Genomic DNA, 14,452 nt, shown 5'->3' on the forward strand with positions numbered 1-14,452 from the left:
GAACGGAAGAAGCTACCAATGTCAAATTACACCACGTGATTCAGGAGGGTGATGGCTAGTGCTGCTTAGATTTTGGTCAAAATCGGTCAAAGGTCAAGGTCACAGTGAGGTCAAACATCCAAAACATTCGATTTTTGATGGTTTGGTACAGAATCATCGCAGAAACTTCTAGTTTGCATCACTACCTTCTCGAGAGACAGCTTTGATTATACAAGGTCAGAGGTCAAGTTGACGATTTCGTAAGTACCAGTCTATGAATGCTTGTTTGTTTATTTAAAAAAAAAATTTTTTACATGGTCTCGGCTCGTGGAAGAGCAATGGCACAAAAGAAATCCGGACAACATAACAAAGGGAACAGCAGGAGAAAGGGGATAAACCAACAGCAGTGTGGAGGGAGAAAGTAGACAGAGACAGACAAACAAGGGATGCAGATAACGATAAGAGGTAAGGGAAAACACAAACGGTGGACAATATGGATACATAATCAAAATTGTGTTTGACAGTTTGTGATTTTGTCACACTGTGCAGAGAGAGGGAAGAGGTTGCTGCCTGTCTGTCAGAAGGATGATAGATGTTACAGCAGGGAGTGGAGTCATCAGTAAAGAGATAAAGTGGATTTTCTAGAGAGTCATTGAGATCATTGATGAAGATTAGGAATAATATGGGGCTGAGAACACTGCCTTGGGGCACTCAAGCCTTGACAGGGAGAGGAGATGAAAGGGCTCCGTTGAGAGCCACATGTCTACGGGAGTGGAAGAAGTCACTAATCCAAGAGTGGAGTTGGAATTGGATTGCATAGGCAGACAGTTTGGAGAGTAAAGCAGGATGTCAGACAGTATCAAAAGCTCGAGATATATCCAGGGAGACGGCCCTGATCTCATGTCTAATATTGAGGGCCTCCATCATTGTTGGGAGAATAGAAGCAGCATGTCCAAGGTAGAGTGCCCATGTCTGAATCGGAATTGATGATCTGCGATGAGGCTGTTGGAGAAAAGGAATGATTTTATGTCAACTGTGATGATGGATTCCATTACCTTGCTGATGATTGGAAGGACAGTAAGCTAAATGAGTGGTAGTTAAGGGGATCCAGTTTTGCAACTTTTTATGTCATGCTGTGTTGTTGGCAGATTTCTGATTTCCAATTTATCAGGTGGATATAGGAGAACCCTACTGAAGTGGAAATAAATAGATAAATAAACAAATAAATAATCAGAATATAAAACCGTGAATACACGAAGGGTGAATGTAGAAGCAGGTCACACTTTACGACCCGTGAATATGTGGGGTCCATGAATAGCGAATCTGTAAGTAGCAAATCTGCAAATTGCGGGTCCTGACAGTATATATATATATATATATATATATATATATATATATATATATATATATATATATATATATATATATATATATATATATATATATATATATATATATATATATATATATATATATATATATATGAACCTTTATCCACCTCTCAGGAGCATGCTTTCATCAGGAGGTCAATGGAGTATACTGCTCTCCCCTCAGGGCTGGTGACCCTGCCTCACACCTTGCTCACCTTGACATTGTGTAAACCAAGACCTTCAAGATCAATGGAATCTTCCATGATGAAGCTGACTCTATGGTCCTACCACTTTCATATCACTGACAGGTTGGTGGTCTTTCTGTCTTCTACCTCCTCCTTTTTAGTCTTGCACCCTCTGTTCTTTCCATGCTGTCACACTCCCCAGGTTTCTCTAGGGCACACGTGGTGCATCAGTAACCCTCTTCTGCTGAAACTCCCAAAATACAGGGTCACTGCTCACCTCCAATCATTCGTTCCTCTTTTTCTCCACCTGTGCAACCAACTTCCACATTCTCTTCAATCTCATTATTCTCCCCCAGTCTTCAAGATAGCACTTTTCCATAATCTCAGATCATCCCCCATACAAAACTATGATCTTTTCTACCCCTTTTCTACCCCTCACCCTTCCACCTCCATCCCCCAAGCCCACCTCTTTCCAAGTTTTTAGTTTATCCTTCCTGAGAGTTTGTGGAGATATCTATCTTGTCCACCTTGTGTGTCCTCCCCAAGTCCGCTTTCTCCTCTACATTCCTCATTTCCCCAAGGCTCCCTCTATTTTTGTTCCTCATCCCCACTATTGGTGTGTTCTCACCCCCCTCCTCTTTCTGCTGTTCATTTTGTTCTGTTATGTCCCGAGATGTTCAATGTTCTCATTCCTCCATGAGCTTCGACTTCATATCCAAAAAAAAACCCGCAACAGAGAAGCACGATATTAAATACTGAGCAAACTCGGTAATCGTCAAAATAGACGGGAAGATAAAATCCTTATGGATTGATAATTAATCGACAGTAGTAGACATGTTAAGTGACATTTGACTTCAAATCGTGATGCAACGGTACCCTTTGGCATGGAAGTTCCTTAGGGTCATAGAAACAAATTTATCCAAAGACACACGTCATATCTCAAAATCCAAGATGGTCGCCGTCGACCACTTTGGAAAACATGGCCCAGTCGAAGCTCATGAACCGTTTGTCATAGAAACTATTATGATACACGTTTTCCAACTGACTTGAGGTCACTGAACTCATTTCCGGTGACAATTTTGCTTTCTGATGGATTTAAACGTCAAATCATAGACAAAAATACATAAATGTTACATTTTTTCTAAAATTTATGAGAAAAAAAATTGTGAGAATGAGACATGACTTAACATGTCCACTATATGATGGTAAAGTCAGACCCAACTCAGAAATGGTTTTCTCATGCTGAATTTAACTACACATGAGTTAGTCACATAATGTATCTATGTTATGTGACCTTTAATTTTTAATTTTTACTTTCAGATTCAAAGTGACTAATCCAAATGAGTTCCGATAACTGTGAAAGCACGCCTGCCACGATGGACTGGAGCCTATGTTTTATATATCAATCAGACGAGACTCATAATCCAACTTCGGATCCCTCATCATCTGTTAAATTGAGAAACAATCCTGAAAGACTTTCAGCCACTTACAGACAGGTTGTGAACAATGTACAGGAACTCAATGAATTAGGTGAGCTGCCTGATTTTGTATTCGTAGAGAATACTGGTGACAGTGATACTCAGAATATAGTGCAGCTGATGATGTCTAATCATGTCGTGTGGCACAAAGCTTGCAGGAATGCTGTCGACAATCAGAAATTGCAGAGAGCCAGGAATAAGCATCAAGGGCAAGTGTCATTTAGCCCGGTAAAAACTCGTGCAGCCAGGTCAGTCACACAGGCATCACCCTCTACATCTTTGAGCGAACCAGTTCACACTCTGTGTCTCTTTTGTGATGAAGTGGGCAACAAGAAAGAGCTCAGAAAAGCTGCTGCACTTGGCTTGGATAAAAAAAAATCAATGACTGTGCTCAGCTGTTGGGCGACAAACGCCTGTTGTCTAAACTGTCCGCTGGTGACTTGATCACGATAAATGCCGTCTATCATCGTGCGTGCCTGACTCGGCTGTATAGGAAAGTGGAGACGGTCGGATGTGACATCACTGATAGCCATAACACGCAGGTCATGCGAGCACATGTTTTCAATGAGTTACTTGACTTTATTGAAGATAACCGTGGCTTAGGGGAGTCGCTAGCAATGGCTCACTTGACGACCCTTTATGATAAGCGTATTGCTGCTCTCGGCTTTCCCTACATCAAATGCAATACAACATGCCTTAGAGACGACATTGAGCGCATGATTCCTGACATCAAGACAGTAAAGATTAACCGTTGCTGGTCTCTTGTTTTCGACGATGACCTATCCAAAGCTATAGTTGATATGAAAAACAATACATCAACTGAAGTCTCCACCCTGCACAAAACAGCCAAGATCTTCCATCGAGAATATCTTCAAATGCGGCAAGCTTTTACGGGTTCCTTCTCAACCTCATCTGAAGCTGAATCAATCCCAACCACTCTGCGTTCATTCCTGTACATGCTTCTTGATGGACCATCTATCGATCAGCCATCTCCTGGATCTAAGAAGTCCAAGGTTGCAACATCAATTGGGCAGCAGATCATCTTCAACTCAGTTGCATGCAGATCCAAGAAACGTGACAGTGTTCCACGTCACAACAGAGATAGGGAAACACCAGCTTCGCTGTATATGGCTATGAAAGTACATCTTCAAACTGGACGTGAATCTCGAATCGATGATTTGCATCAGCGAGGGTTGTGCATCTCGTATGACCGTTTGAGAGTGCGAAGTACAGATATTGCGAATTCAGTCATTGGTCACTGGGAGCAGGTTGGTGTGGTGGTCCCCCCTCAGGCAGTTAAACACGTTTTCACCACAGGCGGTTTTGACAACATTGACCATAATCCATCCTCTACGACGGCAACATCAGCCCTCCATGGAATATGCATCAGCATTCACCAGCACTTCTTGTCAGACACACAACAAGTTGCGAATCTTGATGAGATCCTCAATCCAGATGAGATGGGGAAGAAGACTGTGAAGTCCATTTGCAAGTGTAAGACTGAATGTAAAGCTCCTTGTAAGTGCTGCGTGCAGAGACAGCGCTGAATGCTTCTCTGCAGATGTCAAGGTTCGTGCCCCCACACTGGCAGGATGTACCAGGACAAGAGAGGAGAAGAGGAAGAACTTGTGTAATTACGACATTGTGCGATGGATAATCTAATTACCTCAAAATTTCTGTATGTGAAAATCAATAAAATTTGTTATAATTTGTATTTTTTTTTGGATTTCACCTTTAAATGCATCTGAAATGCATAGCTGATGCCGGAAATGAATTCAGCGACCTCAATTTAGCTAGAAAACATGTGTCATAATAGTTTCTATGACAAACGGTTCATGAGCTATGACTGGGCCATGTTTTCCAAAATGGTCGACGGCGGCCATCTTGGATTTTGAGATATGACGTGTCTTTGGATAAATTTGTTTCTATGACCCTAAGGAACTTCCATGCCAAAGAGGACATTTGCATCATGATTTGAAGTCAACACCCTATTTTGTGCACTTAACATGTCTACTACAGTGCAGACAGACATTTGTGAAGACATATAGAAACACAAAAGCCCTGACCATGGTTTAAGATCCAAGATGGTTGATGCTGCAATGTGGCAGGTAATCACAAACACACCAGGCCATTGTCTCCCCACCGTGCCTAAAAATGATAAAAACTGGACTGCAATAATCCCCAATTGTAAGCCAAAGGCATGCAGTTCACACAAACAACGACCACACTCCTGTTGCACAAACATGAAACATGTCTCCTCTATGACCCTGCTAAACGGGGGCAAATGCACATCCTCCATGTTTGGCCTGCAAAGTAGACAGTTGATTAAATAAAAAGGGATGGAGAAAAACCCATTCGTCAGCTCCGACACCCTAACCCAGCTGGCAAGCCTGTAATTAATGGGCAGCAATGTGAAAGCCCCCCCCCCACCCCTGTTCCATTGCCATATACTTCCCTTATATGCTTTATACTCTGACGAGGCATTGGATGATGATCTACGGGAATGCCTGCTTGCAGCCAAATCCAGCTGTCAGAAGACTGGCCTGGGATGTGAGAGCATCTCTCCATGATGGGGCAGCCAATTGACAAAACCTTCCGCTGTGAAAACTCGGAGGAATAAAGATTAAATCAATGTGGCTCAATCGAAGTGAGGCAAAGTGTGTTCTCGATGAGTGTGCATGCCTCATGGCAAGGAAACAAATAGCATTTGTCATGTCCTTCATATGACCCACAATACTTTTGCCTCATATATATTGTGAGCACCTTTGAAGATGTGTGAACAAGTGTGAATTAAAATGTTGGAAAGGATTGTGTATTTATGTTGGTGCTTACAATCTCACAGAATGCAACAATAATTATTTGACAATCATCCATCCAACTATCTTAAACATGTAATAAAGTTAGGTTGTGCAAAAGACTCACACAGTCCAATACTAAGTATAAGCCCACTAAAACATGATGTTTTGGTGATTCTTACTTTTAACTTTAGTGGATACTTTGTCAGGTGTTTTGGTCTGAGTCATCACGTGGGAAGTTTTAGCTTAACTGGAATTGGAATTCCAGATGAGGTATTGTCATCATGCACCGTCCGTCTGTCCATCTGTCCGTCCGTCCGTCTCCTATTTCGACTTCTCCAGCCAAACTGCCTGGCCGATCCAGCTGAAATTTGGCAGCAACATTCTGCTCCTTACTGGTAACGGAGATTGCAAATTTCGCTCCAGTTATGTGACTTTAATCTGTCAAAATGGCCGACTTAGTAAATTTCTTCAAAAATCTTCTCCAGACCCACCAGTCAGAATACTACCAAATTTGAGTTTCAACATACGGCCAGGGTAGGACTGTTAAATTGCAGGGGTCATAATGATCACGTGACCTGAAGTGTGTTAAAATGGCCGACTTCATCAATTTTTGTGAAAATCATGTAAATCCTTCCAAAATCTTCTTCTCCAGACCCACCAGTCAGAATGCTACCAAATTTGGGTTTCAACATTAGGCCAGGGTAGGGATGTTAAATTGCAGAGGTCATAACAATCACGTGACCTGAAGTGTGTCAATATGGCCGACTTCTTCAATTTTTGTGAAAATCGCGTAAATTCCATCCAAAATCTTCTTCTCCAGACCCACCAGTCAGAATGCTACCAAATTTGGGTTTCAACATTAGGCCAGGGTAGGGATGTTAAATTGCAGAGGTCATAATGATCACGTAACCTGAAGTGTGTCAAAATGGCTGACCGTCATTTTTCGTGAAAATCGCGTAAATTCCTTCCAAAATCTTCTTCTCCAGACCCACCAGTCAGAATGCTACCAAATTTGGGTTGCAATATTAGGCCAGCACCCAGATAAGCTAAATATTCAGTGGCTCTATTTCCAATTGTCTCCCACTGCCCTTGTATTTGATCCCTAAGTCCTTCATCAGGTTTAAAGGCATTCTTCGGAAAGGCAGGAGAGCCTCGATGTGTGCACACTGCACATTCAACTCTTCGCTGTCTCATCTTGGTTGAATCCCAAACCAGCGTTAAGCTGTCCTACTGGCGAGTGTTTTGCAGGCAAAGCAATGCATCATTGTGTGTGCCATCCTTCGGATGGACGTCAAACTGGTGTTCCAGCTCGCATTAGTTGGTGGACATTAAAGATCCCACAGTATCCTTTGCTGAGAGTCGGCGAGCTATCACTGGTACCCTGAAAAAATTACAAATTATTGCCTCAAATTAAAGGGGACACTGCATGAAGCAGCACAGCCATGACCCACTAACAGTTTATGCAAACCCACAGGCATATGCTATACAAACAAACAAACAAATGAAAAAAGCATTCTCAATAAAATGAATGAAACAAAGTTTATTGCCAACTCTTCTCAGAAGGCTATAATGAAGCTGTGTGTAAGTTTACCTCGATTCATAAAGACACCACAACTACCACCTCAAACTAGATGGCATACTGTCAGGTCCAGAATAAAATTGGAAGAGGTCATTGAGCACTGCTCTCAAATGAAACTCGAACGGCATTTCAGTTGAGCGCACACCTCCACCAGGCAGAACAGTTTACATTTTGTATCTCACTGAAAGGCCAGATATAGCTTGAGACCTCCAAAATCTAATCGGTTTGTTCTTGTCAACAACCAAACGTGTCCACTTAGTTTCATCATAATCTGTCCACAACTTTTTGAGATATTGTGCGATATATTAGTTTAACCCTATCTCTCAATGGTGAAAAATCACTTAAAAAAATTATAGTAGTTGGATCCGGATCCGGATCGGGTCTTCACCAAAATCTAATCAGTTCATCCTCGTCACACACCCAACCTGTCCACAAAATTTCATACGAATCCGTCAACAACTTTTTGAGATATCTTGCTCACAGAAAGATAACTTCTATCCACCTTCCGTGGTAAAAACAACCTCAATCCACTTTCTGTGGTGCAGGTAAGGAGGTACTCCTGGAGTACATGTAGATACCAGAGAAGTCACAGGGTACTGGGCAAGCCACAGGAAAATCGGAAATGCTCAGCGATAAGGATCTACCAAATGCCGCTGATACTACCAGATACCAAGTTTGGGATGTCTATCTATGGAACAAGGAGGCATTAATCCTTTGGTTTACCTTTTCACCCTGAGTGATGACAAGCAACCTTTTTTGTCGTGCACCCCTCCGACAAGGTCGGTGATGGGGACATTAAAATGAGCTCCATCCGACCGACCGACTGATCATCCATCCAAGTACTATTGTGTCCAAGATATTTCAAAAACCGTTGAATATTTAGCTTTCATATTAGATATCTATTCCTCACGACATTATGTCTACCTGACTAGACCACGGCTGTGATTGGCTGAATTCTGTTGCCATGGAAACCATATCGGCAGCTTGCCTTGTGTACGTGATATTTCAAAAAGCATTCAATAGTCTGGGAGCCAACTGCCATTTTTTCCCTTAACCTTGCATTGTTCTATTAAGTTTTTTTTACTGTTGCTTTTGGTAGCCAAGGGTCTCTATTTTCAGAAACTGCTTGATGACATGTTGTCACCCTTGAGCAATTTGAGAAATTCAAGATAGCATCCAAGATGGCCGCCATTACCGATAAATGACCATAACTCCCTAACTATTCATCCTCGGAAGGTGATTTTTGTCTCTATACCTAGGCTTTAGGGGTCAAACTATCCATTAGAACTAAGTATTATGTTAATATCATTTTGTAATTCACCCTCAGAAGGTGATTTTTGTCTCTATACCTAGGTTTTAGGGGTCAAACTATTCATTAGAACTAAGTATTATGTTAATATAATTTTGTAATTCACCCTCGGAAGGTGATTTTTGTCTCTATACCTAGGTTTTAGGGGTCAAGCTATCCATTAGAACTAAGTATTATGTTAATATCATTTTGTAATTCACCCTCGGAAGGTGATTTTTGTCTCTATACCTAGGTTTTAGGGGTCAAACTATTCATTAGAACTAAGTATTATGTTAATATCATTTTGTAATTCACCCTCGGAAGGTGATTTTTGTCTCTATACCTAGGTTTTAGGGGTCACGCTATCCATTAGAACTAAGTATTATGTTAATATCATTTTGTAATAGACGAGCACTAATACTTCACTATTGTCTTTTCAGGTGCTGCCTGTATGACGAGTAAAAAAAATGAATGAAGAACAGTGCTTTTTCGTGTCCAAATTTGGATGTGAGAATAAGACCGAACCGTTGAAAGACACTGGCGCTGTCAGAATTCAAAACTTTATCAAGCACAGCAAAATCTATGGGGACAGGTATCATGAACTTCTTGGAGAGAAAGTTAGTGAAAATCCTGAACGCACAGTTAAATGTCACAGAAACTGTGCTTCAATATACACTTCAAGCGTCCAGGTTGAAAGGCACAAAAGGAAGAATCCAGAAAGTGCTTCGTCTTACATTCCACCAAAGACCAGGAGACGTTCATCACTACCAGGATTTATCTTCAAAGAACATTGTTTGTTTTGTGGTGAAACTTGTGTGTTTGAAAAAGATCCGAAAAACCCAAAACGTTGGCGACCAGCATATTCATGTCGGGAAATAGGCGGCGCAGGTGGCAAGAAGTCACTCAAGCAAACTATTCTTGAAGCCTGCAAACGGCGTCAAGATGAGTTATCAGACGTTGTGCGGCAAAGGGTAGATAGAGCTTTAAGTGACCTTCACGCAGCTGATGCAAGGTATCATGTGGATTGCCGAAACAGCTTCTTGTCAGAAAAAAAAATGTGGCTTCAGCTGCAACCAAGTCTGAAAGCCAAGTTAACATTGATCGTGCCTTTGAATCACTTGTTGTAATGATCAATGACTCGTCCGGCTTCCCGAATTCAGTTGAGTTGCATGAAGCGTACAAAGAATTCGGGGGTGATAGGCTGACACGTCATTTAATTGTCCCAAACCTATGCGAACGCTTCGGAGATGAGTTGGTGGTTTTAAAGTCTCCAGGGTTAGCAGACATTGTTGCTTGCGATCTATAGCTGCAAAATGTATGCGATTGGTTCAAGACGAGGACAATGACATTGATGTAACAATCAACAAACTGTGCAAAGTCATCAGGCATGAGGTCAAACTAATAACATTAGATAAAGATTGTTATGATACTAGGGTTAACCGACAGGAATGTAGAGAGACTGAGTGACGCTTTGATGAAACTTTTAGGGAAGCTGTCTCCTAACCTAGATAGGGCACTACCTGCACTTCTCATTGGTTCAATGGTAACTGGGGTGATGAAAAACCAGCCCACTTGTTTGCAAGTTACTCTGGGCATCAAGATGAGGAGATCAAAAAAAACTTATCAACGCGTTACAAGAGTATGGTGTTACATATACCTACGATGAAGTACGGCGTTTTAAACATTCAGCTGCCAAAGCCACAACCATGGAACCTTCACTACCAGGCCTATCAAGTTCAAGCTCGGTTCAGGTTATTGTAGTCAATTTTGATACTGACATATCGTCTCCAAACGGAAAGTCATCCACCCATTCCCTTGCCATGCTGCTCACACAACCAGATAGTAACAGTCGAGAAACAGTCCAAGAAGACACCATTAGGCATGTGAAAAAGGAAGACATGGTGGAGCCACTTGAGTATGACGTCGAGATAGAGAGATATAATGGTCCCAAGAAGCCTCCGATGCCACAGAACACCCCCAAACGATCAGTTCAGCCCCTGCGTATGCTGGCACAACAAGTAATTTCAAAGGGAAGAGCCAGTGAGATGGACTTCGCGTTCCTTCAATACATGAACAACACACTAGATTGTCCTGAGTACAATGGGTACAACACTGGGGCTGCACGTCGACAGGGTCATTCAGCACAACCAAAGACGAAGGCTGTTTACCTTCCCTTAATAGACATGATCCCGTCACACCTAGATACCATGATGACATCAATGGCCGTTGCACAGGTCAACACACGCAATATCGGGCAACAGTTCGTAGTTTTTACTTGTGATCTGCAGCTGTACAGAGTCGCTCGAGAAGTTCAGTGGACTTATCCAGAAAGGTTCTCAAATGTTATTCTACGGTTGGGAGGGATGCACTCTCTAATGAGCTTCATTGGATCTATCAGAACACTGATGGCTGATACCGGTCTGTCAGATATAATGTCCTCTGTGTTTGGTGGTGCGTCGAAAATGCTCACTGGAAAAAAGTTTCCCCAGAACGTCAGAGCATTACGAATGGTAGCTGAAGAGGCACTTCGCGGAATCATTCAGGATAAACCACTACATTGCAGTGGTGACCTCATGCAAATTCTCGAAACCGAAGCCAGCAAGAGTCAAACTACCAAACTTTGGGTCGATGTCTTGATAAAACCTGTCCTGCTCACCATGATGTTTGTACAGGCTGAGCGCAAAGGTGACTGGCCACATCATCTGGCAACCTACAAGCAAATGCTACCATACTTCTTTGCTGCGGGGCATGTGAACTATGCGAGATATGGGTTGTGCTACCTTCGTGAGATGGAATGGCTACCACAAGAAGTGTTGTCACACTTCATGAAGGGTGAGCATGTCATGCACCATTCTGCTGGCTTATGGAATGGCATCTGGAGCGATATGATGATCGAGACGACCTTCATGCGGTATGGGCATGCTCCTGGGGGGATAGTTGGCATCACGCTTAAGCCAGAAACGCTGAAGGTATGGGCCCTTAGTCTGCATGCATGCAGCAGGTTGGAATCTGATCTGGACGACATGATGGATAAGGACACTCAAAGCAAGGTGGTGACAACACACAAAGAAGAGTCAAAAGTCAGGATCGCTGAAGACAAGAGAGACAGAGATGGAATCAGACAAAAACTCGACACTTGCATTAATCCTTTAGATTCTGCGGCACACCCCAGTGGTATAATCAATGTAGTTGGCGGCCACATTGGTTCAACTGAAGTCAATGTCCACAATGCTGTCACAATCGGGACTGAACAAATGAAAGTTTTCGAAAGTCGGTTACCGCAGGGATTTTATGAAACCATCACGAAGAAGGTTGTTACGATGGATCATGCAAGGAAGCATGTGAAGGTCAGAGCTACGAAAGTATTTGATACCAATTTGATTTACTCAAGGGTGATTGGCCTACAGGCGAGTGGGTGGGACATTGACATTAAGGATGTGCTTGGTCATGAACTTGTGCCAGTTCCAACGTCCATGTTTGATGATACTGGAGATGTGAGGATTGCGAAATCGAAATCCACCTTGAAGAAAATTCTCCAAGTTGAGGTGCCTGATAGAGTTGCTGGTGGTGCAAATGTTAGTGTGCTCGATGGCTCAGCAATACTCTGGGTAGTTGCTTGGCCTGCTGATGGGTCTGTCAAGGACTATACAGCGAACTTCAAATATGCCATAGGAAAAAAGGTTACGGGTCGAGGACGTGTATCTGATATCTGACAGATACTATGATTACAGCACAAAGAGTGTTACCAGAGGATCTAGGGCAACTGGTGTCAGTAGGGTTTATCATTTACAAGTCAACAGTAAACTTCCAGTGCAGAATATTCTACTAGCCTCTTCCAAAAACAAGAAGCAACTGATGCAACTGATAGTTGATGATCTAGTCCAGGATAAGAAGTTTCACGAGGGCAACACACGACATCACAAGTTAGTGGTAACAGGAGCAGATCTGGTGCCAATCGAAATCAGTGAAGGTGAAGTTGTCATCTCACGGGCAGATCTGACAATTTCACACGAAGAAGCAGATAACGTCATTGACCAACAGGTCGTGAGTTGTGCCACGGAAAATGCAGAAAGCAAAATCAGTGTTGTTGCTGATGATACTGACGTCTTTGTACTGTTGCTGCATTATCATCACATGGCAAATCTCAAGAATGTTGTATTGATGGAGTCCCCCATCAAAGGGGGTTGATGTAGGCAAAGGACGGTGGTTGATGTAGGCAAAACTGTGCAGAAGCATTCTGAGATAGTCGAAGGAATACTCCCGGCACATGCACTTTCTGGCTGTGACACCGTTGCCTCCTATTTTGGAATTGGAAAGGCCACTGTACTCAAAAAAACTTTGATCGGGGCACTCACTTAACTTGTTGGGTGCACCAGGGCATTCTATGGAATCTGTTATTCAACAGGCTACGTCCTTCATTTCCGCGTGCTATGGACAAACAAACTGTAGTACAATGTCAGAGACAAGGTTAAAGGTATGGCTGCCAAAAACAGGCAAAGGGTCATCAACACCGAAGTTGTGTACCTTGCCACCAACAACTGAGGCATTCAAGGAAAATGTTAAAAGAGCTTGCCATCAGGCTTTGGTATGGCAGTCACTGGAAGTGCAGAATCCACCCGAGTTGGACTCAACGGAATATGGTTGGGTAAAGGATGACCAAAACAAGTCCCTTCAACCAGTCACCCTCCCTGATGAAGTCGAACTAGCCCCAGAGATGGTACTACGTCTAATAAAATGTGGATGTCACAGTACTACTCCATGCAGTTCACGTGCTTGTAGTTGCAACTCTGCAAACATGAAATGCACAATAATTTGCGCCTGCTATAATCAGGGTTGCTGTAACCCGACATCATAGTTGATTGCATGTCTTTGCGATGCACATGGGAAACACAATGTACAACAGTGTAAATTATTTGGTGAAGTGGTTGCCATCCTTAAATATGAATTGTATAATATGCCTTTGGTAGTCTGTGTGACAATTCGGATTTAAAATTAAAGAACATTTGTTATAATATAACACCTGTGGTCATTTACCTTTTCGTATTTTCCCCAAGATTGAATAGTATAGAAGATATACCAGTGCTTGTAAACTGGCAGCCATCTTGGATTTCTAGATGACATTATCAGTATATGAACTTTGATCTGATACAGATAGATGCGTCTCCAAAATACCCAGTGATAGACACCTTCACGACAAATTTGGAGTAAATAGTTAAAGAGATATGACAGTTTTAGTGTTACGGCAGCTATCTTTGCAGCCATCTTGGAAATTACCATAATGTAATATGATATTAACATAATAATTAGTTCTAATGGATAGCTTAACCCCTAAAATCTAGGTATAGAGACAAAAGTCACCTTTCCGAGGGTGAATAGTTAGGGAGTTATGGCCATTTATAGGTAATGGCGGCCATCTTGGATGCCATCTTGAATTTCTCAAATTGCTCAAGGGTGACAACATGTCATCAAGCAGTTTCTGAAAATAGAGACGCTTGGCTTCCAATAGCAACACTAAAAAAAACTTAATACAACAATGCAGGGTTAACCCTCTCTGCTCCCGGACTACAAGGGCGAGCTTTCGTATTACACAGATCTATTCCTCATACAACCCGAAAGACGGGAGACCGAGAGTATCAGCTCCTTGGTATTCTTTTTTTTTTTCAACTACCCATTTACTAATACGATCACGACTTGCAGTGATAGCTGAATCATAATGCCTTATCTGTCCCTTAGAGATAGCCGTTTGGTTGCAAATTAAATGAGTACTTTTTCAAA

The 14,452-nt window shown here is 42.3% G+C and overlaps 1 protein-coding gene across 5 annotated transcripts in view; it reads right to left on the reverse strand.

The window, feature by feature from the left end:
* The window catches only part of MEGF10 (multiple EGF like domains 10), a 425,111-nt gene that overhangs the window by 169,662 nt on the left and 240,997 nt on the right, over positions 1 to 14,452 (reverse strand). The gene's annotated exons all lie outside the window — the stretch shown is intronic.

This window comes from Eptatretus burgeri, chromosome 11 (genome assembly GCF_056783735.1).
Source record: "Eptatretus burgeri isolate ZD-2024b chromosome 11, Ebu_testis_v1, whole genome shotgun sequence".
Lineage (NCBI taxonomy): Eukaryota > Metazoa > Chordata > Myxini > Myxiniformes > Myxinidae > Eptatretus > Eptatretus burgeri.